A 26932-nucleotide genomic window follows, 5' to 3' on the forward strand; every position below is an offset into this window, starting at 1 on the left:
AGGACACCAGAAACAAAATTGTAGACCTGCACCAGGCTGGGAAGACTGAATCTGCAATAGGTAAGCAGCTTGGTTTGAAGAAATCAACTGTGGGAGCAATTATTAGGAAATGGAAGACATACAAGACCACTGATAATCTCCCTCGATCTGGGGCTCCACGCAAGATCTCACCCCGTGGGGTCAAAATGATCACAAGAACGGTGAGCAAAAATCCCAGAACCACACGGGGGGACCTAGTGAATGACCTGCAGAGAGCTGGGACCAAAGTAACAAAGCCTACCATCAGTAACACACTACGCCACCAGGGACTCAAATCCTGCAGTGCAAGATGTGTCCCCCTGCTTAAGCCAGTACATGTCCAGGCCCATCTGAAGTTTGCTAGAGTGCATTTGGATGATCCAGAAGAGGATTGGGAGAATGTCATATGGTCAGATGAAACCAAAATATAACTTTTTGGTAAAAACTCAACTCGTCGTGTTTGGAGGACAAAGAATGCTGAGTTGCATCCAAAGAACACCATACCTACTGTGAAGCATGGGGGTGGAAACATCATGCTTTGGGGCTGTTTTTCTGCAAAGGGACCAGGACGACTGATCCGTGTAAAGGAAAGAATGAATGGGGCCATGTATCGTGAGATTTTGAGTGAAAACCTCCTTCCATCAGCAAGGGCATTGAAGATGAAACGTGGCTGGGTCTTTCAGCATGACAATGATCCCAAACACACTGCCCGGGCAATGAAGGAGTGGCTTCGTAAGAAGCATTTCAAGGTCCTGGAGTGGCCTAGCCAGTCTCCAGATCTCAACCCCATAGAAAATCTTTGGAGGGAGTTGAAAGTCCGTGTTGCCCAGCGACAGCCCCAAAACATCACTGCTCTAGAGGAGATCTGCATGGAGGAATGGGCCAAAATACCAGCAACAGTGTGTGAAAACCTTGTGAAGACTTACAGAAAACGTTTGACCTGTGTCATTGCCAACAAAGGGTATATAACAAAGTATTGAGAAACTTTTGTTATTGACCAAATACTTATTTTCCACCATAATTTGCAAATAAATTCATTAAAAATCCTACAATGTGATTTTCTGGATGTATTTTTCTCATTTTGTCTGTCATAGTTGACGTGTACCTATGATGAAAATTACAGGCCTCTCTCATCTTTTTAAGTGGGAGAACTTGCACAATTGGTGGCTGACTAAATACTTTCCCCCCCCACTGTAACTGGAAAGTGGTGATGAGTTGCAAAAGCAATAAAATTAGTATCTGGAAGACTGCTGTTGGATAAGCCTCCATGAATTTGAAAGGCCTTTTTTTTAATGTTGTGAATGGTTGTTTGTGTCTCACTCACTGAGAAATCTACAGTTGTGCACCACAAGGTCACCTACCTGACTTATAGTATATTAGAACAATAAGTTAACAGTGTCGACCATAGGGTCACTGGTCTGCAAATGCAACCATATTATTGCCGCCATAGTGATGGTCAAGTCATCCCTCACCACTGTTGTTTTCTGGTAGGGCTACCATAAGAAACACACCACTTGTATCTTCCTGGTGATGTCCTGGATGGATACACACGTGGGAGAACTGACATACATGTGCACACTAACAAAGGGTGTGACTGGGACTCGATCCCATTCTATATAGTTGAGCAGCTCTCATAAAAACATACCTCTTTATGGATGAGCAGCACCACTAAATCCCTCTGTTTCTCTATATTGCACTGTTCTAAGCAGCCACATCCAGTATGTTGGTCTCTTTATTAACCCATGGTAATGACATACATTCACTTAGAGTCAGCTTAGACCTGGAACACAAGACAGCAGGATAGAAATAAAGCTCATGCCTCATTGTGAACCAGGATTTGTTTTTGTTTTTCCGTGCTACCAGATGTCACCACTTGCTGGGGTGTTAAACATGAAAAACGTAAAGGGTGCAACTGGTGACCTGGTGGATCCTGATGTTTTTACTCACTGTGTTGCGTAAACATTTAATTATGTGGAGACACAATGGGGCCGTGTTCATTAGGCATTAATCAGAAGAAAACAGACTGAAACAGGGAGGGACTATCTGGACTTGTTCTAATAAGAAACACAAATGTTTTGTTTTCCGTTGCAAAACATTTGCCACGGTGTACCCTACTGAACATGATCCTGTAACACTGGGGATGTCGGGCACCATATTATATATAAAAGTATGCAAACATTGACAACTGTCTCTGTTTTTGCCCATTTAGTAAATGGTATATGTCTGAAACATGTCTGTCATGTACTCTCTGGGGGTAGAGGAACAGACATTTTATCAGCAGGGGACAATCTTTCATATCACTTCCAAAGAGGAAAAAGGATTGCCTTTTTTTTCTCTCCCCCTTGTTATCTAAGAGACCCAGCACAAGAATCGACTGAGTAAAACGGTAAAAGCAATTGCCATGGAACTTCTAAGGGAATTGTTTCCCCCCAGAACAGAGTATTCACTTATATTGTTGTTGTTTTATCTCTCTCTCACTCTCTCTCTCTTTCTTGCTCTCCCTCCCTCTGTCTCTCTCTCTTTTTCTCTCCCTCTGTTTCTCCCTCTATCTCTCTCTGCTCTTTCTGGGATCTGGGAGTCTGTTGGGTGCATAGTGGTGGTGCTGTGGGTTCATGCAAAGGATTAGATGGCAAACAAACGCTTTTAATCCCTTGAGTCTGCCAGCCCCCCCTCCGCTGCACGCTTAGTATGCAGCAGAACGAACAACAGACAAAAATCTAGTGCTTCCTCTCATCCTTCTAACATTCACTGTCTTTGTCTCCATATCGAATCAAGAAACAGATATCTGCCAATAGGTCTCTCTGATCATTCACTGCTATTTCTAACCAATATAAATAACTATATCTTCTTGTGTAAATAGAACAGATAAACATTTGCCTAGTGTCTATTCTATTGTGTTGATATAAAGAATCTTTATTGCATTTTATCACTCTTGCTCAGCTATTTGAAGGAAGAGTGTTTTAAGAGAGGCAAGCGCTTGTGAAGAATTGCAATTGGTATCTCTGAGATGGCATTCTCTTTCTTTGGTTTTGTGAGTGTGTTGTACCCTACATCTGAGGGGATCCGACTAGTATGGTCAGAGGACACTATAGAGTACAGCCAATAGCATGTCCTCATTAAGGGACACAGGGAAACCCAAATGTGAACAAAGATGAAAACTGCTATCCTGAAGTCTGTACTGGCTGCTAGTACAGCCTGGTCTCATAGACTAGATGTAACATAGTAATTGTAAAACTGGGACAATCAAATTAGTATGGTATGTTTTGTTTGGTATGGTTACATAGGACAGAAGGTTACTAAAGGCAAAAACAAAAGTAGGGGGGTTGGTCAGGGTGGATGGGTGGGCGTATAACGTGAACGTCTAGCAACCCAAAGGTTGCGCGTTCAAATCTTATCACGGATAACTTTAGCATTTTAGCTAATTAGAAACTTTGCAACTACTCAGTACTTTTTAGCTACTTTGCAACTACCTAGCATGTTAGCTAACCCTTCCCCTAACCCTTTAACCTAATTCCTAATCTTAATGCCTATAGCCTAGCTAACGTTAGCCACCTTGCCACCTAGCTAACATTAGCTACTTCAAATTGGAATTCGTAACATATCATACGTTTCACAAATTCATAATATATTGTAAGAATTCCAATTCGTAACATATTGTACAAATTGAAATTCGTAACATAAAATAAGAATTGTAATTTGTAACATAAGATACGAAATGGAAGATGGACATCAACAAATGAATGCATACCATACGAAACGTAACATATTATACTAATTGGTGTGCCCAAGATTTACTGTTACTATGTTACGTCTACCCATGAGTCCAGGTTGGCTACTACTAGCAACTTAAGATGCCAGAGGTTTAAGTGATCCATCATATGAATCTGTCCAGGTTGATTGTTCATGTCCACAGTCTACTACATTTGATAACGACAGAGACAGACAGTTAGACAGACAGATGACAGACATACTTTCACATTCACTTCTTGTCATTTAGCACTCTTCCCTAAACCAATATATAACCTATGGGGGAGGGGCAAAGTAGGTGACAGGTAAGCCCATATAAAACAAAACTGTTCAAAGAAGAACAAGTGGATAAGTGCAAGGGTGGTGGAGTAGCCAGGTGCAGTTTGAAGAGATAGGAGGCACTGCCCAACACACCTACACCTTTGATGTTCAAACCTTTGAGCACATCTAAAAAGACGTCAGGCTATAGGAAAGTGTGTGCTTTTTCATTTACTATAGTCTCCTATGCAGGCATGCGGTGCACGGCTCTTTCAACTACAATTCATCTGACAGTCCACATTCAGTATGGCACACAGACTTGACCTAGAATCGGATTAAGAATTTGGGTTAAACAATTTTTCAAAGTGGGGGTAGCAGAGAAAACAAGACAAGAATATACTTTATTAGTCCACGCGAGGTGGAAATGTGTCTTCTGCTTTTATCCAACCCTGATATACACACACATACACACATTCTATTGGAGAGGCTGGAGCAGAGGGCAGCCGCAGTGCATCGCCCAATGAGCAGTTTGGGGGTTAAGTTACTTGCTCAAGGGAACATCAGCAGTAGGTGGAACCTGAGATATTGATGCCAGCAACCCTCCAGTTAGGAGGAGCAATACAGAAATCATAAGTAGGGGAGGATTTGTAGGCTACTGCTCTTCTAGTTTTAAATGCAAATTTTATTGAAATTAGCAAATAAACTATGCCCTTGTCACCCTGATGGCATCGACATGTCACCTATTTGGACAATTATGATAGCTTATGAAGTTTATAGCTTATGCATATGACTACACCTCCACCTGTGTATTAGGCTACTTTGCACTTAAACATAGGTACAATTAAATGGATGGAGGCAATTGCCTGCCCTACTGAACTATAGACTAATGAAAACATTGTGTTTCTCCTACTCCAATAGCTTGGGAAAATATGGAAAGATAGGCCTATTTACCAGTGGTGGAAAAAGTTCCCAATTGTCATACTTGAGTAAAAGTAAAGATACCTTAATAGAAAATGACTCAAGTAAAATTGAAAGTCACCCAGTAAATTACTAGTTGAGTGAAAGTTGGTTTTAAATATACTTAAGTATTAAAAGTAAATGTAATTGCTAAAATATACTTAAGTATCAAAAGTAAAATTACAAATAATTTCAAATTCCATATATTAAGCAAACCAGCCGGCACCATTCTTCTTGTATTTTTTTGGATAGCCAGGGGCACACTCTGTCGCGGTCGTCAATGAGCGAAGGAGACCAAAACGCAGCGCGTTGAACGAACATGACTTTATTAGAGAAAAGTACACGAACGACAAAAACAATAAACCAAGACGACTAGTGAAGTCCACAGTTACAAATACTGTACAGGAACAAAAACCCACAAAACCAAGGAGAAACCACACAGTTTAAATATGGCTCCCAATCAGAGATAACGAGCCGACAGCTGACACTCGTTACCTCCGATTGGGAGTCATATGACTAATCACCAAACATAGAAATGAACAACTAGAATACCCAACATAGAAATACACCCAAACAATGAAAATGAACAACCCTGGCTCAATAATCAAAGTCCATGGAGCCAGAGTGTCACAGTACCCCCCCCTAAAGGTGCGAACTCCGGGCGCACCAGCATACAGTCTAGGGGAGGGTCTGGGTGGGCGTCTGTCCATGGTGGCGGCTCTGGCCCAGGTCGTGGTCCCCACCCCACCTTAGTCACTATCCGCTTCCGTAGCCCCCTCCACATGACCACCCCCCAACTAAACCCCACTGGATTAAGGGGCGGCACCGGACTAAGGGGCAGCACCGGACTAAGGGGCAGCACCGGACTAAGGGACAGTACCTGACTAAGGGGCAGCACCGGCCTGAGGGGCAGCACCGGACTGAATGGCGGATCCTGGCTGGCTGGCTCTGGCGGATCCTGGCTGGACGGCTCTGGCGGATCCTGGCTGGACGGCTCTGGCGGATCCTGGCTGGCGGAAGGCTCTGGCTGATCCTGTCTGGCAGAAGGCTCTGGCTGATCCTGTCTGGCGGAAAGCTCTGGCTGATCCTGTCTGGCGGAAGGCTCTGGCTGATCCTGTCTGGCGGAAGGCTCTGGCTGATCCTGTCTGGCGGAAGGCTCTGGCTGATCCTGTCTGGCGGAAGGCTCTGGCTGATCCTGTCTGGCGGAAGGCTCTGGCTGATCCTGTCTGGCGGAAGGCTCTGGCTGATCCTGTCTGGCGGAAGGCTCTGGCTGATCCTGTCTGGCGGAAGGCTCTGGCTGATCCTGTCTGGCGGAAGGCTCTGGCTGATCCTGTCTGGCGGAAGGCTCTGGCTGCTCCTGTCTGGCGGAGAGCTCTAGCGGCTCCCGGTCTGGCGGACGGCTCTGAAGGCTCATGGCAGACGGGGCGGCTTTGCAGGCTCAGTACAGACGGGCAGTTCCTGCGGCGCTTGGCAGACGGACAGTTCAGCGCAAGTTCAGAGGCGTTGGGCAGACGGACAGTTCAGGCCCCGTTGGGCAGACGGCAGACTCTGGCCGTCTGAGGCGCATCGTAGGCCTGGTGCGTGGTGCCGGAACAGGAGGTACCGGGCTGAGGACACGCATCTCAGGGCTAGTGCGGGGAGAAGCAACAGGGCATGCTGGACCCTGGGGACGCACCGTAGGCCTGATGCGTGGTGCCGGAACTGGAGGTACCGGGCTGAGGACACGCATCTCAGGGCTAGTGCGGAGAGAAGCAACAGGGCATGCTGGACCCTGGGGACGCACCGTAGGCCTGATGCGTGGTGCCGGAACTGGAGGTACCGGGCTGAGGACACGCATCTCAGGGCTAGTGCGGAGAGCAACAACAGGACGCACAGGACTCTGGGGACACACAGGAGGCTTGGTGCGTGGTGTATGCACTGGTGGTAAAGGGCTGGAGACACGCACCATAGAGCCAGTGCGTGGAGGAGACACAGGGCTCTGAAGACGCACTGGAAACCTGGTGCGTGGTGTAGGTACTGGTGGTACTGGGCTGGAGCGAGGAGGTGGTACCGGAAATACCGGACCGTGCAGGCGTACTGGCTCCCTTGAGCACTGAGCCTGCCCAACCTTCCCTGGGTTGATGCTCCCCGTCGCCCGACCAGTACGGGGAGGTGTAATAACCCGCACCGGCCTATGTGGGCGAACCGGGAACACCATGCGCAAGGCTGGTGCCATGTACGCCGGCCCGAGGAGACGCACTGGTGACCAGCTGGGTGGGACCGGCTTCATGACATCCGGCTCAACACTCAATCTAGCCCGGCCGATACGTGGAGCTGGACTGTACCGAACCGGGCTATGCCTGCGTACAGGAGACACCATGCGCTCAACTGCGTAACACGGTGTCTGCCCGTACTCTCGCTCTCCACGGTCAGTCCAGGGAGTAGGCGCAGGTCTCCTACCTGACTTCGCCACACTCCCTCTTAGCCCCCCAAGAAATTCTTGGGTAGTACCCACAGGCTTCCAGTCTTGCCTCCGTGCTGCCTCCTCATATCGCCGCCTCTCGGCTTTAGCTGCCTCCAGCTCTTCACGAGGACGGCGATATTCTCCCGGTTGTGCCCAAGGCCCCTTACCATCCAGAATCTCCTCCCATGTCCATGAATCCTTTATGGGTGGATATAAATCCTGTGTAGGTGGATCCTGTTGCCGCTTGACACGCCGCTTGGTCCTTTTATGGTGGGTTTTTCTGTCACGGTCGTCAATGAGCGAAGGAGACCAAAACGCAGCGCGTTGAACGAACATGACTTTATTAGAGAAAAGTACACGAACGACAAAAACAATAAACCAAGACGACTAGTGAAGTCCACAGTTACAAATACTGTACAGGAACAAAAACCCACAAAACCAAGGAGAAACCACACAGTTTAAATATGGCTCCCAATCAGAGATAACGAGCCGACAGCTGACACTCGTTACCTCCGATTGGGAGTCATATGACTAATCACCAAACATAGAAATGAACAACTAGAATACCCAACATAGAAATACACCCAAACAATGAAAATGAACAACCCTGGCTCAATAATCAAAGTCCATGGAGCCAGAGTGTCACACACTCCAACGCTCAGACATCATTTACAAATTAAGCATGTGTGTTTAGAGAGTCCGCCAGATCAGAGGCAGACCAGGGATGTTCTCTTGATAAGTGCGTGTATAGAGTACCACAGTATGAGTCATAATACCTATAAAACCTAGCGGTCAAACAGGGAAATGGTTCCAATCGTTTTTCCACCATTCATTTTTCCCATAGGGGATTTTACAAACACTTAAAATACATTACATTTACATTTTAGTCATTTAGCAGACACTCTTATCCAGAGCGACTTACAGTTAGTGAATACATATTTTTTTATACTGGCCCCCCGTGGGAATCGAACCCACAACCCTGGCGTTGCAAACACCATGCTCTATCAACTGAGCTACATCCCTGCCGGCCATTCCCTCCCCTACCCTGGACGACGCTGGGCCAATTGTGCGCCGCCCATGAGTCTCCCGGTCGCGGCCGGCTGCTAGTGGCACAGTTAGCACTGCGATGCAGTGCCTTAGACCACTGCGCCACTCAGGAGACAAAATAAGGTCTGTGCTTCATGTAGGCTTACCCTGGTGTGACATTTTGATAACCGTGTAAATCTCTCTTGGACAAGGTGACTTTTATAAATATATTAACCTGTATTTACTCCCCAAAAATGAAATGCTAATTAGCTACTATTGTGGCTATCATAAAGAACAACAAATGCCATGATGATCTGAATGAGACTGCCGAATCGAGGCAAAGGTAAGGATCTCTGGATTAACTATCTAATGTTAACTAACTGTAGTAATTAATAAATTGGCTACATTTATTTAAATGGGGATATCTGTGAACTGTCTTGTGCAAGTTTTAAATTGACACAATACCTGTTAGCAAAGGTGTCAGCTAGATGTGATGTGCAGAAGCTTGCAGGGATTTGTAGTTTTGCATGATGTCTACTTTGATGCTAATTAGCATTTTCTAATCTGAGAGTAAATAGAGCCGAGCATCTTGATAAAAGTCACATTTTCCGAGAGAGATTTACATGGTTATCAAAACGTTATGCCAGGGTAAGCCTAAACGAAACACAGCCCTTATTTTAAGTGTTTCTAAAATCCCCTATGGGAAAAAATTATGTCGGAAAAACGATTGGAACCATTTCCCTGTTTGACCGCTAGGTTTTATGGGTATTACGACGTCTCCACTGTGGGGCTCTATTGGACAATTGTTCTGTCCTTGCTAATCATTCAAACTGTAATGAGTACTTTTGGGTGTCAGGAAAAATTTATGGAGTAAAAAGTACATCTTTAGGAATTAAGTGAAGTAAAAGTTGTCACAAATATAAATAGTAAAGTACAGATACCCAAAAAAAACTATTTAAGTGGTGTAAAAACACTTTAAAGTATTTTTACACCACTGCTATTTACTGTCCATCCTAATAGGCCAAAATTAAAATGTCCCAATTGCAAAATGCATAGGATATTTTATGGCTATCCTTGTCTTGTAATTGGTTCTTCGATTATTATCTTTACCCTGTCGTTCCTAGTAGGCTATATATCAGATCGACTTCGCTCTCACTTCTCTGAGTTTTGTCTGTGTTCTAAACTGGCTGGGGTTTTCAGCTTGCTTGACAAGCACCCCTCCCCCAAGCTTTGGCGAAACAGGAACAACTCCTTTCAGAGAAAAAAAATCTGCACAAGTTTGGGACGTCTTGGAGAAGCCCTTGTTATCGCTTGGAGCATAATAGCCAGGAGTTTAGATTTATTTATGCAAAATCTGGAAGTATTCTACTGTTCTAGTTTATCGTGGAAAATAACATTTTAACCTCGTATTTAGCGTAGGCCTAAATTCTTTTGAAAATGGCTTACTTTCCTCGAGGATAATTATTGGTGAAAGCCTATTTGTGTATGGAATAATTTGTCCTCACCGAAGAGGGATGGGACTCGTGGAGCTCTGTATACATATGTGATATCGTGTTCAATAATGAAGGATATTGTGTCAGACACAATGGGTAAGAGAGGGTTTCCCTTTGCATCTATCTAACCAATCTAGATAGCATTTTTATCCCATGCCCGTTGTTCAGCTGTATACATACTTGGCCTTACTCCGTTGGGAAGTCAGACCCTTATTCTCTGAAGTTACACCTTTAAACGTTAGACTTAAATTAGCTAATTAAATATATCGCTTCAAAGTTGTCCCTGGTGCTAATTTCACCCCATGACTTTGTGTAGATGGGAATGTGTCCATTGCAACACACATGCTGTTTTCTATTTTCGTAACGAATAGATATGTGGGTGTTACTTACTTTACCAATTACTTGTTTATCCTTTCCCCGCTAATACTATCCAATTCTGACTTTCGGTTTCATATAGAAAACTTAACTTAAATCAGTGCACGTATCCAGGTCTACACGTGGCGAAATCATTGCAAAGCAGTAAGCAACAAATGTATTCTGCAATGTTGATCGTGATTCGCCGATTTGGCCTGAAGCTTTTTGTCCCAATCTGTGATCCACTCCGCCGTTTTCTAGTGGAAGGCTCGAGCTGCCATGGTCTAATAAGCTAAAGCTATCGTTACATTTCGTGCTACAGAAGTGTTACAATGTTGCAGTGGCCCATGGTTTTGAGCCGCTTGTTAAGAGCGTGGAAGGAGATGCACTGTAACTTTCTGGCCAACAAAAACGCTACGAGAGAGGACAGTTATTTTTCCATTCATGGTATTCGACAGAATATGGAATGGGACGTCTGCAACATTCTGAAATTATTGTAGCCCATACCTCTTTGCATATGTAAACACTGGATTGGAGGTACTGGCACATGTTAAATTAGACGTTTAGAATATTCATAATAGGTGTTGTATCAATTCGTTGGAAACTTGCATCACTACCCCGTTGTAGCTTTATACATGGTATTTATGCTGTGTAGTTAGCCCATTTGTTTTTTGAGCAAGGACTGTCTGTCTACTTGTTCTGCCCACAGATAATACTGTGTCATGTCCTGTGTCCACCTGGTTGTTGTTCCTGCTTGAATGGTAGGTTAGTTAGATAACCAGAATGTTGGCCTATTCACTCAGCTCGACTGTTTGGGCAGAATCAATATTTGCTGTAGACTATTCATATAGAATATGTGAATGATGCCATGGCAAATGTTGTTGTCCAAATAGATAATGAAGCCTTATAACGCTTATTTTGCAAGCATGAAAATAAATGTGCTGCAGTACAGAAGGTTAAATCCTTAGTTGCTACATTCATTTTTGGACTTATAAATTAATGATATATACCCAGTGATTCTTGAGGAATATAACTTATAAATGCCTCATGAGCTTAGTTCAACTGTCTTACCCCATCAGAACCCCAAATATATATATTTTTTTACTCCAATATTTGTAAACAATAACGTAAATGTAAACAAAGACTATAGTTAGCTAGTCTCCCGAGTGGCGCAGTGGTCTAAGGCACTGCATCGCAGTGCTAGCTGTGCCACTAGAGATCTTGGTTCGAATCCAGGCTCTGTCATAGCCGGCAGTGACCGGGAGACCCATGGGGCGGCGCACAATTGGCCCAGCGTCGTCCAGGGTAGGGGAGGGAATGGCCGGCAGGGATGTAATATAATAATAATAATATGCCATTTAGCAGACGCTTTTATCCAAAGCGACTTACAATCATGCGTGCATACATTTTTGTGTATGGGTGGTCCCGGGGATCGAACCCACTACCTTGGCGTTACAAGCGCCGTGCTCTACCAGCTGAGCTACAGAGGACCATGTAGCTCAGTTGGTTGTGGGTTTGATTCCCACGTGGGGCCAGTATGTAAAAATAATGTATGCACTCACTAACTGTAAGTCGCTCTGGATAAGAGCGTCTGCTAAATGACTAAAATGTAAATGTATAGCCTCAAAACATGGTTAAAACTATAATTGTGATATTATGGTCAGGCTTTCATTCATAGCTCTGTCTATAAATTTGAATGGTTACATTTCTCCAGGCCCATCCCTCAGCTTTTCACCAAAACAGAGGTTGGGTGACTGCTTTGCTGTTGTTTCAACTGTGGATCCTAGCTTTAAACTGAGAATTAAGGCCTAAAAGGTGATGAATACCAGGCTAGGGTAACGTTATTTCCTAGATGTCCTTTTGGATCAAATGTTATTTCATCCTAGCTGTCCTATAGTGTTGCTGTTGTGGAGGGACTTAAACTTGGGAATTTAACCTAATGTCAATACTGATGTGCGTCACAAATGCTGTGGATATGTAGTTAACATGTAGGTTGTCCGCTATCTGTTCCCTTTGCACTGTGGGTAGAATCTGCCATGTGGTTCCATTGTGTTGGTATATTTGATGGTTTCACGCATTGGTTTGGTATATGTGAGCTGTATCATGTACACATCTCAAGTGACACTTTTTTCTATGCATCTTTTCCCTCGTGCATCTTAGTTGTTAAATGTATAATTGCTAAATTGCATGTCCCCTGTTGCAGCCAGAGAAAGAAGAAACACAATCTATCTAAAATCAAACAAACAAAAATCTGCACTGTTCCTCTTCATATTTTAATTATTCCTCTCGAAGTCTTTGCCCTCAATCCTCCAAAAAGTCAGACACTGCTTTTCAACCAGACATTGAATGTATCGATTGTGCCTTTTTAAAGCGGGTTAATGTGAATGAGATGTAAACATCTGTGGTCTGTTAATAATCATTTTCCTCACCCAAAACGTAAGCGTATTTAGGTCTTCTTTGGAGATCTGAGGCCTGTTTAGGAGGATGTAATGTTACGGAACGTTCGGAGAGAAAATGTATTGCATAGAACAGAAATGATTGTCTCTCAGATAGAATAGGGGATTGTGTCAACTGGATTTATTATATTTCAATCTGCAATGTTCTGGGTGTTTTAAAGTCCCTGAATACACCCCTGATGGTTGTCTGTCTCTCTCTCCAGGTTTGTGAATGGGCACTGTGATCTTCTGCTGAGAGGGAGTCCTGGGATTTGAGGCTCTGTGACAGTTGTGACTCTGGGCCGACGCGAAGCCAGTCAGCTTGCTTTGTCTGCCGGACCAAGGTCAAAGGGCACGACAAAGGGAACCCTGGGATATGCTCGCCTCATGAGGAGTAGCCGGGGTCTCTGAGACCTGGGGTCATTTAAGGTAAGGAACAACACACAATCACACGCACACAAACTCTCACACGTGTGTGAGTATGTAGCCGCCATGTTACTTTGTTTGGACTTTACAGGTATGTGATATAATGTGTCAATGTTTTTGTGCTTGTTGGTGTATGTGTCAATTATATTCAAGCATTAGGAAGGTTAGGCACAACACCGTTCATGGACTACAGTACGATTAATCAAACGGTTTATTATTTTTGTCTATGACAACATATTCACAGATATCGACTCTTCCCATGACATCTGACTGCTTAAGTTGTGTGGGATCTAAGAGTCTAAACTGAAAGAACTCAAAGAGCAGTGACAGGTCAATCTTGAAGTGATAGTTCACTCCACAAATGTCAGACTTGTGTGGGTGGGGGGGGCATGCTCTCGTATGCATGGGTTCAGGCCCTGGGTGTGTGAAGAACATACACATGGCATAGAAACAGCCCAGCACACCATCCTATAATCACAGACCGTGACCCACACACCCACTAATGGCCTCAGATGTAGGAACACAGAGGCTGACAGACAGGAAATGGTGTGTGTGCGTATGTATTGGAGACTGTGTGGTGTGAGGCGTGCACTGTTTCCATGGCTGGGTAGTTATGTCCTTTAATTGGACCCATAGATTTTTCTTCATCCAGTCAAATGGTCAGGACATACTCCTGGCTCTACATATAGGCTAATGCTTCATTTTGGATTTCAGTATTGTTGGTGATGTACATTAGTGCGACATTATCATGCTGACCAAAACCGTACTGGCTAAAATGTTTCTGTTCACATTGTCCTTCCTAGCACAGTTCCAACAACTTTGGCTTGACTCGGGTGTGTGGAAAAGGGTGTTCTATTCGGGTTGATTGTGATTGGTGACATTCTGTACATATTGTTGATGATGTTAGACTGTTGGGAGAGTCTGATGTGAGCAGTCCATATGTTTTCATAACAGAGTAGGCCATGTTGGGTCATGTTCATAGGGCACGCAACTGGAAATATTTTTAAACATTTAGCAATTGGACAAACCCCTTTGGTCCCACCCAATATCAGTCAGTTTTCTACTGTTTAATGCCTAATGAACATGACCCTGGTGAAGTGCAGTCTCTCCCTCTCCACTCATGTGCGGTGTGTGGGTGTTGCTGCCCTTTCCACCAGTGCCCAACTGACCTGGCTGTGACCCGGCTACTCTCCCATAGTGCACCGGGCCATCTGTCACTGCCACAGCTGCCACAGGCTATGGCTCTAATAAATGGGCCTCTTTTTAATCTGGCATGGTTAGTTACCGTTCCTCAAAGCCCCATTGGAGAAATGGAACGTTCTCTTTTTACTTCTCCCTCCACTGCATAATGTGAATTCTTATCGCATATCTCTCTCTGTCATGGTCGCTCTCGCTCTCTCTCTCTCTCTGTGTAATCTGAAATTCTAGGGTTTCGCAGTGGCTCAGGGTTTGCTGGTACTGTCACATAACTCTAAATGAACTATCACAACCAGGAAGATCCTCCATCATTGTTTAAATCTCTAGTTTGGGAACATTTTGGCTTCCCAGTAGATTATAACGGAGATGGACAGAGAGTTGTGGATAAAACGTTAACAGTATGTCGCCACTGCTCAATGAGAAAAGCTTATGTAGCTGCCAACACCTCAAACATGTTGACACTTGAAACATTTACGCCGAAATCACCCAAGTATTCCTACCACCGGAGCCAGATGGAAACGCAAGGAAACAACAACACAACTTCGTCTCCCCTCTGTATTCACGCTGCCCTTCGCAGCTGATTCTGACCGGGCCAAAGAAATTACAAGAGCGATAGGTGTTTATAGCCGTGCCCATTCTCAGTGGTTGAGAATAGGGGGTTTCAGCACCTCGTGAAAGTGCTCGTGCCACGTTACGAACTTCCCTCTCGCACCCATTTCAGCAAATGGGTTGTACCTGCTCTATATAAGCAAGCCAAAACCAAAGTTGTCAATGAATTGGCCAATGCACCATGTGTTGTGCTTACTACAGATGGATGGACCTCCAGGGCTACTGAGCTACTTAACAGTGACAGCCCATCACATTACCCCGAAATGGGAGATGAGAAGTACCACGCTACAGACACGCCCCCTTTACTAGAGTCACACAAGTGCGCATCTTTTTCTCTTTGTAAGAAAAACATTATAGCATAGCCCTATACAATGTCTGAGCCATGTTTACATATTGATTTCACACGCATATTGCACTTTATTTTAGTGTTGTTTTTTAAGGAGTAATCGTGTGTTTTCACAATCCGGAATACCAACACTTAAATAAACAAATGAACTACATTAACTGTTGGCATTTTATTTTCCCGCTGTACCGAAACCTCAAAACCGAAATGCTTCCCGAACCAATGGGTTTGGTGAGCCATTACACTCCTACTTTCTGTGATTGGCTTGCGGTACCCCAAGTGAGGGAATGGCTTTCGGTGATTGACTAGTGGCACCCCCTGAAAATGGAAACATTCTCTCTGATTGGTTAGTGGCTGCTGAGTATAGCTCAGTTCCTTCCAGTATTGATTTGAGTGGAGGTGGAATCTTTTCATTTCAGCCCATGGGCTCATGATGTGAGTATGAGGGTTGCCAGGTCTTCTCCTGATACCTTATCCGTCCCTGAGTTGAAAAATGTGGGGTGCGCTGATTTGGAACGCTTTACTGGCGAGTGGGGGAGGGGTGTGTTTGGCATCCTCCACTGAAACAGGAGAACTCTGGGAGTTCTCTCTTCCATTCCCCCCTTTCTCTCCCAAATAATCCCTTCTGCTAACAAGGCACATTTTTCCCTTTCACTCTGTAACCATAATATGGCTGGTTAAGCATTGGCAAGACATTGTAACCTTATGCTATATGAATGCACTGGTGAGGCTTTGCCAAGCACGCTGGGTTCTGGAGTGGCACCCTATTGCCAATGGTTTCTCCCCGATGCCAAGGCCAGGTTGTCACAGTGCCAGCGTGCAAAGGAGAGCTGAGGCCTGCCAGGACATTAAATGGGATGCTTTTTGAACTGTGGTCTCACTGGCTCCTGTTCCTGCGGCATGCTTGTTCTAGCTAAACACAGTTTGATATGGGGGCACAGGCTTTCACCACCCATAGATTAAATGGTCCTGGTGCTAGGATGTTATGATCGGAACATAAGCATTGTTCAGCAGTATTGTAAACACAACGTCTATTCACCACTGTGAGTTCTCCTGTTGTGTGTGTGTGTCTCGTGTGTCCATGCTAATACGCATCACTCGTCACCAGCTGATGGCCTGACACCGTGTCGCCCATGCGCCAACCATTTGGCTGCGTGTGTCTGTGCCCACGAACCCATGCCAACAGTGGTGGCAGAGTGAAACAGACTGGCAGTGGAGAAAGCCAGGGGCCATAGAACAGCCTTGTGAGGAATGAACAGGACTGTTTAGACTAAGCTTGGCTTCTCTATGCGGTCTAGAGATTCTCTTTTACCTGTTGCATTTCCTTCACTGAAATGACAGAGCTGAACTTCCTGCACTATGAATACTGAAATGACATAACTGAAATTTCAGCAATGACAACTGACATTTCTGTTCAATGAGCTTGTTTTTACCTGTCAAGGCTTATCCAATCGTTGCAGTTGAAGGGAAGGATACAATGACTTCGTTAAATAATTGTTAAACCTTTGAGAAAGAGACTGGGTTGTGGAGATTGGTGAGTCACAAACTCTGTTCCACTGCCCCAAGTGGTCAATGTCGTACTCATGTTTAACCACTTAGCCTAGAATTTACCTGTTCAAATAGTTTCTTAAATTTTCCCTATGGCAGTGTGAATTCATGGCTACATAGGCCTATTGAGTGGACAGTGTGATATGAGTGCATGTAAATGAGATTCATGCAGAACCATTGACCAGTTGAATTAAGTACCAATCAGGTGTTATTTGCTATAGATGGGTTGGTTGTTTAGTAACAAAACCGACGACAAAACCGATGTGTGCGCAACTATGGGGCAAAACAGACTGGGTTGGCACAGATTGTTGACAACATGTAAACAATTTTTCGTCTCCAATGTTTATTGAAAATGAATACATTTGCACAATGAGCACTTGTCTCGCAAATATGTTGTTACAGTTGTTGGTTAACTAGCTAGCGAATTTTTGCCATATTAGCATTGACATGAAATCAGTCAAAACAAGACACGTGATGTTGTCAGCTAACCCATCTATAACTACTCGATCACACAGACAGCGTCTTTACCCCAAATGGTACGAGACATCATCATCATCTGGATATGTGTGCAACAAAAGTTCAACATTCAGCTTCTGCTACCATTTCCGTCAAGCCGTCTACGCAAACAAGCCATCTACACATAGTTTGACGCATACGTTCAATAAATCCAATGTATGCACCACACAGAACGTATTGCAACTGCCTCTGCAACGCAATGCTGCAAGGCAAACGCAGCGTTCTATTGGAAATTCGTGTATTTCTGGTGGACCAAAATGCAATGACGCTGTAGGTGTGATCGAGGCGTCAGTCTGACAAAGTGCACAGACGCAGAGTGTGCAGACGCACTGTATCACCCACTGAGCTATAAAAGAAAGACACAAACAGATCTTCTCCCTGTGTGATCACCTAAATAATGGTGTATGTTTCTCATATTGAAATGAATGACTGAGCACAGAAGGCATCCCTACGCTTCCTACAAATAGAATATCAGAGTTCAGAGCCTGATATCAGACGCTTCATCCAATATCAGGTGTGACAGCTGTGACAGGCCAGCCACATCCCACTAATCAGCCATTAGCCAACTCAGCCGCTTCTCTCCGTCCGTTCCTTCTGCGTATCTCCATCTGTTTTAAAAATGGTATTTAGCCGTGATGGCGAGCTGGGGTGTGCAGACAGTGATGGGGTTTCTGTTACATTTGTTTAATTATTAGCGCTAGTGGCGAAGGAAAGTGGAGCTGTATCTTTTCATTTCGCCTGTAAGAACAAGCAGGCCATTTATATAACTTTATAAACCAGGCCGCTTTAAACTACTCACGGCCGCACGTTTTTAGTTTGATAACAAACAACCTTGTTTAGTCATTTTATCTGGCTAGCTAGCTATCTGGCTAGCTAGCTAACAACATGGTACCTTGGCTATGCACAAATTCAGATGGCACAGGAAAAACTGAAAAGGGAGAGATGGCCTACTGAAAGATGCTTCAAAAGTAGGATCCATATGCCTAATCAATGTCATTCTAAGTTCAATCTGAATAAATAATCAATCTCTTTTTCTGGTGTTCCTAAAATTCTTGCTTAACTTTTGGGAGCAGTGTGTGTGAGAGAGAGAGCGAGAAATAGGATGTGTGAGGGAGGGAGTAAGTGAGGTGTGTGTGTGTGTGTGTGAGGGAGGGAGAGTGTGTAGGCTATGTGTGTGAAGTTGGCTGAAGAGTAGGCTAAAGATGGTTTCATATAGACCTAATGTGAATATCAGGGACAAGTTTTTGTGCAAAACTTATAGAAAACGGGAACAGTTCTCCTAAGGGTGGGGGGGTACTCGTTATCGTGATACTTGGCCTGGTATCACATCGTTAGTAAAATGTTGGTGTTGTGACAACCCCACTCTTAAAATAGGTACATTCTCTTGCCTTTTACACAGATGTGTTTCTGTGCAAAGCTTTTTGGTCACCTTTTTTGGCCCTGACCAGTTTGCAACCCTGAATGACAATGGAGTAGGCAACCGCACAAACAGATCCGGGACCAGGCTAGTTCAAAACTATTTGGCGCGTAATACAGAGTAGGGCCAGGACTACTCGTTAGTATCGTGGCAAGGAAACAAAACACAACGTGGTTTTAACTTCTTTAGGAAAACAGCCCTAATGTTGGAAACAAACATGTTGTCATCCAGAGTCACATTTTATTTATTTCCCAAGCTATAGGACACAATATTTTATATACAGCAGGTTTTTAAAGGACCAAAGAGTTTGGTCTGCTACGTGTTTTAATTTATGCCATGGAAAAAATACTGCGATACTTGTATCGTCACAGCCCTATGTCAGAGGGTGTTGCACAGGGTTAGGTTTACCACTGGATTTGTTGGTAAAATGTTTGTTGTGGGTCTGCTTGTCTGTTGAGGGGTATTTGTAGGTTAGGGTTTTAGTTGGTAATAGGTTTAGTGGGATGTGGGCTTTAGTTTGCTAGTAGTTTAATCTGTTTAGTGAGCTGTGTGAGTCTTTGAGACTTATGTTTTTACATTTACATTTACATTATTTAGCAGACGCTCTTATCCAGAGCGACTTACAGGAGCAATTAGGGTTAAGTGCCTTGCTCAAGGGCACATCGACAGATTTTTCACCTAGTTGGCTCGGGGATTAGAACCAGCGACCTTTCGGTTACTGGCACAACGCTCTTAACCACTAAGCCCTGTCTTGTGTAGGGCTTGGACAGCAATCAGTTTAGTGGGTTAGGTTTGAGTATTTCAGTTATGATCTGTGTTTGTGGGTGTTGTGTCTGAGAGAGAGAGGCACATCTGCTGATCATGCTCCTCTCATTAGGTATGAGCGATGCAGTGACACCCCTCCTCTCTACCCCTCTGCTCTGCCGCAGTCAAGCCGTAATGCAACCCCTGTGACTGGGATGCCCGATAGCCCCCGGTACACTATAAACACACACACACTCATAAGCACACATGCAACGTACACACATGCTCATACACTCAACGTATGTACGTACAAACACACACACACACACACATTGATGGGGCTGTGAGTGATGATGGATATGGTGGAATAGTATCACTGAGTGGTGCATCAGCTTTCTGCATTAATGTTTTCTCTTTCCCCATCTGCTCATCAATGATACTATTCTACTGATACAGCTCTCCCTCTCTCTCTCTCTCCTGAGATCAAATCCCAAAGCCCATTCACTCTTCCCATATACACCCTCATTATTTTTCTCTGCCTCGGTTTGAATACTGTTAGAGGGAATACAGACCAACACGAATGTCGGCCGTGCGCAGTAGATCACCTGCTTGGTGTCGACGGACAGTGCTGATTCAACATGTAGGATCGTCTAGAGATGAATAGATAATAACGTCCGATGTTCTGTGGTTCGAGGCGGTGGGACGGCCACCCGTTGCCCACCGCCGACATTCGTGTTGGTCTGTCTTCCCTCTTAGAATGCTTCCTTTCTTCCTCCATTCCTCCCTCTAGGTTGCATAGCTTTCACCAATCTACTCGTGTCAGATCAGTGATTACTTCAAGGAAGGGTGAAAGGAAGGATGCATTTTCAAAGTATTCACACAGAACCTTCTCAATCCTTTCTGAGTCTTCATTTTGATTTACATCAAATTATATTTCTTACATTTCACTTCAAGCACACTAGGAAACGTTTTGCTATGGGTTGGGTATAGCTTTCTGTGATCGTCTTGCTGCTTTGTGGACATTTGTTCAGTCGGCGCTGTTGGTAGATCATCTTAAAACCACGATTGGCTGCAGATATTGTGACCTATTAATGGTGTGATGAGCTGACCCCGGCAGTGTTGGGGCCAATCGGGATGTCTAACCCAGAAGCAGGGACAGCAGACCTGGGTCAAATACTTTCATACTTGATTAAGTGTGCCTGGCTGGTATACTGTTGTTTCATGTTGGTTTCAAGTTAGTTTGTGTCTGGCTGCTACTCCTTGGCATCAAACTGAACCTCCTGGTGGTGGGGGATTGCTTGTTTGGACACAGACAAGGCACACTCACGCCTCAGACACTCACACACGTTGTAGAGACGTACACAAACACTCTTGCACCTCTTCACAGACGTACTGCATGCAAACTCAAGCACGCAGATGTGGCTTACATACACACCGTGTGCAGATTAGAGGAATTAAGTGAGTGTGCTGGCGCTAGGGCTGACCTGCTCCGGATGATCCTCTTTGGCAGTGCTGATGAGATTTTGGCCCTGGCCCCAGCCACTGTAAGCAGATTAGCTCACCCACTGAAAGGTGAACGCTGAACTGCCACACTACTGTTGTCCACACACACACACTCTTGTCCACACCAGCGTGTGTGTGAGAGAGAGTGGGGATTACATCATCTGACATGGGCGTTGATCCATCATGACTGAACATCATTGTGTTCTGAACAGGGCATGTGTTACGTCATATGACAACAACTGCAGTGCCACTTTGCTCTTTTCACTCTCCTCATTCCACAATTTGATATGTGTTACTGTTCATTTAAATCTGTTTAATTTAAATAATAATGAGTGCTGCTACGAGCAGGTAGACTATTAGGAAATGTAATTAACAAACCAATTAGAATATCCGGTGGAGGTGTTCTGTTTGCATGTTATGTGGTAAAGAAATGATGATGAAATGTAATTGTTTAAATGACATTTAATGGTCTTCCCTTTGCGTTTGCTTCATGCTATTCCTATCACCCCCATGTATATTGGTGCATGTAAATAGTCCTCATTACTGCTATACTGAACCACTAGCTGTCTTAGCGCTGTTATATACCGCTAAACCGAGTTGCATTGTATCACGAAAAGGGGATCTGCTCAAGTGCCTACCCGTAGCTCTATCTGCTAAGCTTGTGTTTGCGTGCCAGCCATGTTGGACAGTGTGTTGTTGTGATTTGGTGAGTGATGATGTCTCGCTCTTTGTCTCCAGCAGCGTTGGGGATTTGACGTATGCGGCCCATTGCAATGCAGACATGGCCACAGCTATATCGTGACACAGAGGGACATGGTGAGTGCTACACACACACACACACACACACACACACACACACACACACAAGCTGCTTGACTGCAGGGGGTTGAGAGGGAGGAGGGGGTGAGCATTAGCCTGGTGAAGCAAGAGCTGGGGAATGAAGAGGAGGGTGAGCAGCACATGTTGGATGAGAGGACAGGTAGAGGCTGAGAGAAAGTGGTGGGTAGAGAGCAGATTTGTCCCTGAGGCACAGACACTAGAGGCAGTACATTGTACCTTACTCCCTGTAGTTAGCTCAGTCATTCGGTCAGTGGCTCAGATGAACATTTGCTTCGGCCCCTTTTTGTGTCATTGGCTCAAAGGCGCCTGCAGATTACTGGGTATCTAGATTCGAATGCAAAATAGAGATATCACAAGATCTCAGAGTTAGGCCTAGTTTTTTCCAAGGCTTGCGCTGTGAGTTGGACATCCTTTATGAAAGCAATACAAGGACTTAGTTTGAGGATAGTGATTTCAAAACAACAACTAGTTGCCTGTGCACAGAACAGCAGTTCCCTGGAATGAGTCCCTGACGTCGACCATAATCAATTTCCTAGAAGAAAATTGGCAACAAAGAACTGTATGTTCAGAAGTAAAGCCTCCCTTCTCCTTCTTCCTTAAACCAAATCGGAGTATTTTTTTACCCAGAGTATGTAATACTCGCCTGGACTTAAAAGGGATAGTTCGCTTTAAAATAAGTTTGAGCTTATTTTCGTCTTTATTTATTATTATCTGCTAAACACGTGTATGTGACAAATAAAAATTGATTTGATTTTTATAGTTTGTTTGTTGGTTATTTAGCAATGTCCAGAATCTCCTGGCTAGCATTTTTGGAGCATGTTAGCAATGCTAGTGGAAACAGACTGTATCAGTTAGCGGTGCATTATAGCATTAGCTGCTCTTAAAATCCCAAATCACCATGATTATTTTTGGCTTGGTGAAACATTAAAATATGCTAATTTCTATCTGAAAGGATGTTTCAGACTCTTGAGTAGCCATAACCATCTCTAGCTTTCATGTCTGGCTCATTCTGAATGAAGTGTTTTCAATCTCATCTTAGCCCTGCCAGTTAATGACTGTGAGTAACCTTTACATACACGCATACTGAGCCTGGCTAGAGTATCGTAGGAGTGTGTCATCCTCCCGAGTGTGTGTCATGTGTCTTGCTCCTTGAGCGCAAACTGTGGTTTTAAAGTTCACAGGGAATGGAGGTGACACCGATTACATTTGTCAAGACTGACAGCAAACGTTAGCCAGTATAACGGATTGGTGTGATGTTAGTTTGTCTTTGGAAGAGGATCATAATGTATGTTACCCTACTTCTGCTAGCAGCCAACCAGTTAATGTCCCTGGCCTCTATTGAAATATGAGTGTGTTTGTAAAGCATTACAGATGTAAAATCAGCTGAAATCCAAGGTTTCCGCCTAGTGTAGACAGACAGACAGACAGACAGACAGACAGGGAGGAGGTTGGATGGACTGACCTGCAGGCAGGCAGAAAACAGACAGACCGAGGCTTTGCAGAATGACTTTGCCTTGTCTGTGTTAAGAAGAAGAAGAACCCACCCAGGATTGTCTTGATTCTGATGAAATGCTTAGAAAACCCATTTTGCTCCGTGTGTAGCGCTCTCCTACTCTTTGATCATAAATTGTGTGTGTACAATTTGTAAGCGTATGTGTGTTTTAGTATGCTGGTGTATGCATGTGTGGGGTTTTGTGTGTGTACTCATCCGCTTGCGATAAATGCACACAGGTCTGTGTCTGGTGGGACCCGGCAGTCTTTAATCCTGAGATTTTGGCCAGGCTTCGTTTGCATGTGAGCCTTTGTCCCTGCAGGCAGCCAAGCACAGACCCAACAGAGAGAGAGGGGGAGGGCGAGAGAGAGAGGGGGAGTATAGGCTATATCCTCACTACAGGAGGGAGGGGGAGAGAGTCTCACTGATCAGTAGTGGCTTTGCTTCAAAATGGAATTTACATAATATGGCTGGTAGATGCTGGTGGACACAGAGAGGGTGTGTGTGTGGGCCTACGTGTGTGTAGCCTATGTGTGCGTGTCAGCTGTGCGGTCCAGAGAAATGGGTCCTTCAGCAAATGGAGATCGGTGTTTGTGAAACATCAGTGTCATTTGGGATCCATACTTTCCATTTTCCATTAATGCCTGCATATTGCACAACCGCCAGGTTACATGCACTCTATGAGATTTGTTGGTTAGACTAATTCTATCCAGCACCCCCCTTTCAGGATATTTCTGTAGTACGCAGTACGTCTAGGGGGATACTTCACACAATTGCATGATGTTTATCTGGTATTCAGTAGGATAAAAGACATGCTTTGGTGTCTTCGCAGCGGGTTTATTTGGAGTCCCTCTTCAAGGTCAATTTGAGAGCGCTCATCTCCTTGCTGGGAGTATGGAAATGAGTGCTCTTTGAGAGGGGGGATGTTGCAATGCTTTGCACAGCCCTCCAGCAATGCAAAAATAAATAAATGTGAGGGGATGGTTTCTCTCTCTCTGCTGCTGCCTCTTTCTCCCCCTCCCTCTTGTTGACTCTCTCTCTGACTCATTCTCTCGCTCGCTCTCTTTCTTTTTCATTGACTGTCTCTCCCCCTCTCTCTCACTCACACAAACAGTTACACAGAGAAGGCTGTTAGAGTAAACAACAAGCAGTTGCAGTTCATACAGGCGTTTAAGAAGACACATTAGCCATTAGCATGGAGCCCCTGTGGCACCACAGCAAAGCAGACTGCTGGAGAGGGTCTGTTCTGTTGTATCTTTGTGAACGGCTCTCTGTTGTTGCACTGTGCTGACCTGGGCTGATAGTTCGTTTTTAAATTCTTCCAATTAGTTGCTATGATCATGAGACTGAGACGAACCTGGCTAGTTATCGGTTACTCCTCCTCCTCCTCCGCTTACTCCTCCTCCTCTCTCTCTCCTCCTGCTTTTCCTCTTTCTCTCTTTCTAATCTTCATTCTCTTCTACTCTTTCTCCCGCTAAACGTCTATTTCTCCCTCATTTGCCTCTCTCCTCCTTTCCCTCTCCTTCTCATACTCTCTCTCTCACCATCATCAAATAAAGTGTCAGCGATTTTGGCTTGTTTTCTGCTCCATTGCAGAGAGGGGCATTAGCCAAGGTACTGTGACCCGACCTGACCCGACCTAGTAAATGCTGCTGCTGCTGCACCACTCTCTCTGTAGTCAGGGGTTGTTATGTACTCCTGACCTGGCGCTGGACCAGCGGGCCTGCTAAACTGTGTCATCATCCCGTTATTTAGTCCATCCCAGATCTCACAGTACAGTCCAAGGGAGGGAGCAGGAAACGCTGGTGCATTCCGGACTTTTTGGTCGGTTCTGCGAGGGAAGTCTGCGTGTGTGTGTGTGGGGAGGTCGGTCAATGTGTGAGTGAAGCTGGTGGGGGGGGGGGGTTTGGTCCCCCTGCCTCTTTCGCCCGCAAGCCTGAAGGCCGTGCTGGAGGCTGCCTAGTCTCCCTCTGCCCCTGGGGTAAACACACACATTCACACGCAGCCTGCATGCCTGCATTCACACATCCCATTCAGTCAGACAGCTTTGATTCACAGCATGCTATGGTGTAGTTTTACTTCTACATGATTTCTGATGGATGTTGAGGTGACCAAATTGGGCTATTCAGTGTTTAGGCATCTTCTTATTGAAGGGATTTCCATTTAGTCTAAAATGAATGTGTAGGATCTAGATCATTTGAAAACCCACTGTGTGTATCTTACCCAGTGTGTTTCCCAGTGTGTGTGTGTGTGTGTGTGGGGATGGGTGCTTGTCTGTGGAGCGGCACGGCGCGCTCAAACACTCCCGAGCTGTTGTTGGGAGTCGTTCAGATTCAGACACCAGTGATGTTGCCATGGCGACAGTGTGGGTGCACGCTCGTTAGTGAAGCGTAATGTCTCTGTCTTTCTCTCCCTGGCGCAGAAGCTCGACTGACTCCAATGCCTCTGCCGGTGCTTACCACACTCGAGTGGTGGAATGGAAAACGTTTTTTCTCTCTTAGACCCTTCATGGCCTTATACAGACACGGGTCTCTGTGTCTTTTTGAATATCATGAACATACTGTGTTTGGTAGGAGGGCAGAAGCCTTGCCTAAGGAAACTGGCCTGGGTTGTGTTCATTAGGCACGAAATGGACCAATGCTCCAGTGAAGCGGGGAGGTGCTATCTGAACTTGTCCAATAAGATATGTTATGTTTTCCGTTGCAAAATGTTTTGAAACAGTTTGCCCTAATGAACACAACCCTGTTATATAGCTCTTGACATTCGTAATTGATGGACGCACCAAGCCCACGTGTCTGCCGTTTAGAAATGTTTTGTGATGATGTGCCCTAATGAACAGAACCCTGTTTTTGTTGTTTTTCCTCAGTCATCGATGGAAGAGGTAGAGCTGGTCAAGGCTGGCTACTGGTGAGCTCACGCCTCTCTTTCACAACCTCCCAACTGACTCCTCCTCCTCTCTTTCTGGGTTTTGATGACCTAATTTTTTTCTCATGAGTAATGTGGCCCGCTGCATGCCCCGGAGGGCACGGAGGTGTCAGATATAGCAGGACACCTACAAAACCTGACTCACACACTCCGACACCGAGCCCGTTACGTCTGCTGAGACGTGGAAGAGCCCAGCTCCCACTGCTGGGCCGTATTCATTAGTGCACACCATAGCTAAACGTAGCAAGGTATGTCTTGCAACGGAAAACATTTTGCAACGAAAATAAGAGTTTCTTATTGGTTATCTTATAAGTCCAGGTAGTCGCTCCCCGTTTCGGTCCGTTTGATGTCTAGTGAATAGGACCCTGGTTTCTTGAGTCCGATCCCGTCCTCTTGTCTCTACATTTTAGATTTGACATATAATTTAGTTTGCACGTCAAGGTAGGAGGGCTGTTTGAGTAGTGTACATCATCTTTAACCTTTTTAGTCATCTCAGAAGCAAGAACCAAATATTTTATGCACTGGCAGCCAACTGTCTGTCACACTAGCTTTTTTGGGGGGTTGAGAGTTGAGAAACTCTAGCTCATCTTTGAACGAATTTTGGGTTTTGATTGTGAGTCTAGTGTTGAATTGTGTTTTAG

At 44.8% G+C, this 26932-nt stretch overlaps 1 protein-coding gene across 6 annotated transcripts in view; it reads left to right on the forward strand.

Moving 5' to 3' along the window:
- Window positions 1–26932, forward strand: part of bcl9 (BCL9 transcription coactivator) — a 115303-nt gene that overhangs the window by 72688 nt on the left and 15683 nt on the right. For 3 of the 6 annotated variants that reach the window (XM_041868076.2, XM_041868080.2, XM_041868081.2), the window contains exons 2-3: window positions 12956–13160; window positions 21773–21850. The gene's annotated coding sequence lies outside the window, so the exon portion shown is untranslated. Of the gene's footprint in view, window positions 1–9636; window positions 10039–10615; window positions 10834–12955; window positions 13161–21772; window positions 21851–26932 lie in introns of those variants that run through there. The other 3 variants (XM_041868077.2, XM_041868078.2, XM_041868079.2) reach the window with 3 other exon arrangements.

This window comes from Coregonus clupeaformis, chromosome 22 (genome assembly GCF_020615455.1).
Source record: "Coregonus clupeaformis isolate EN_2021a chromosome 22, ASM2061545v1, whole genome shotgun sequence".
Lineage (NCBI taxonomy): Eukaryota > Metazoa > Chordata > Actinopteri > Salmoniformes > Salmonidae > Coregonus > Coregonus clupeaformis.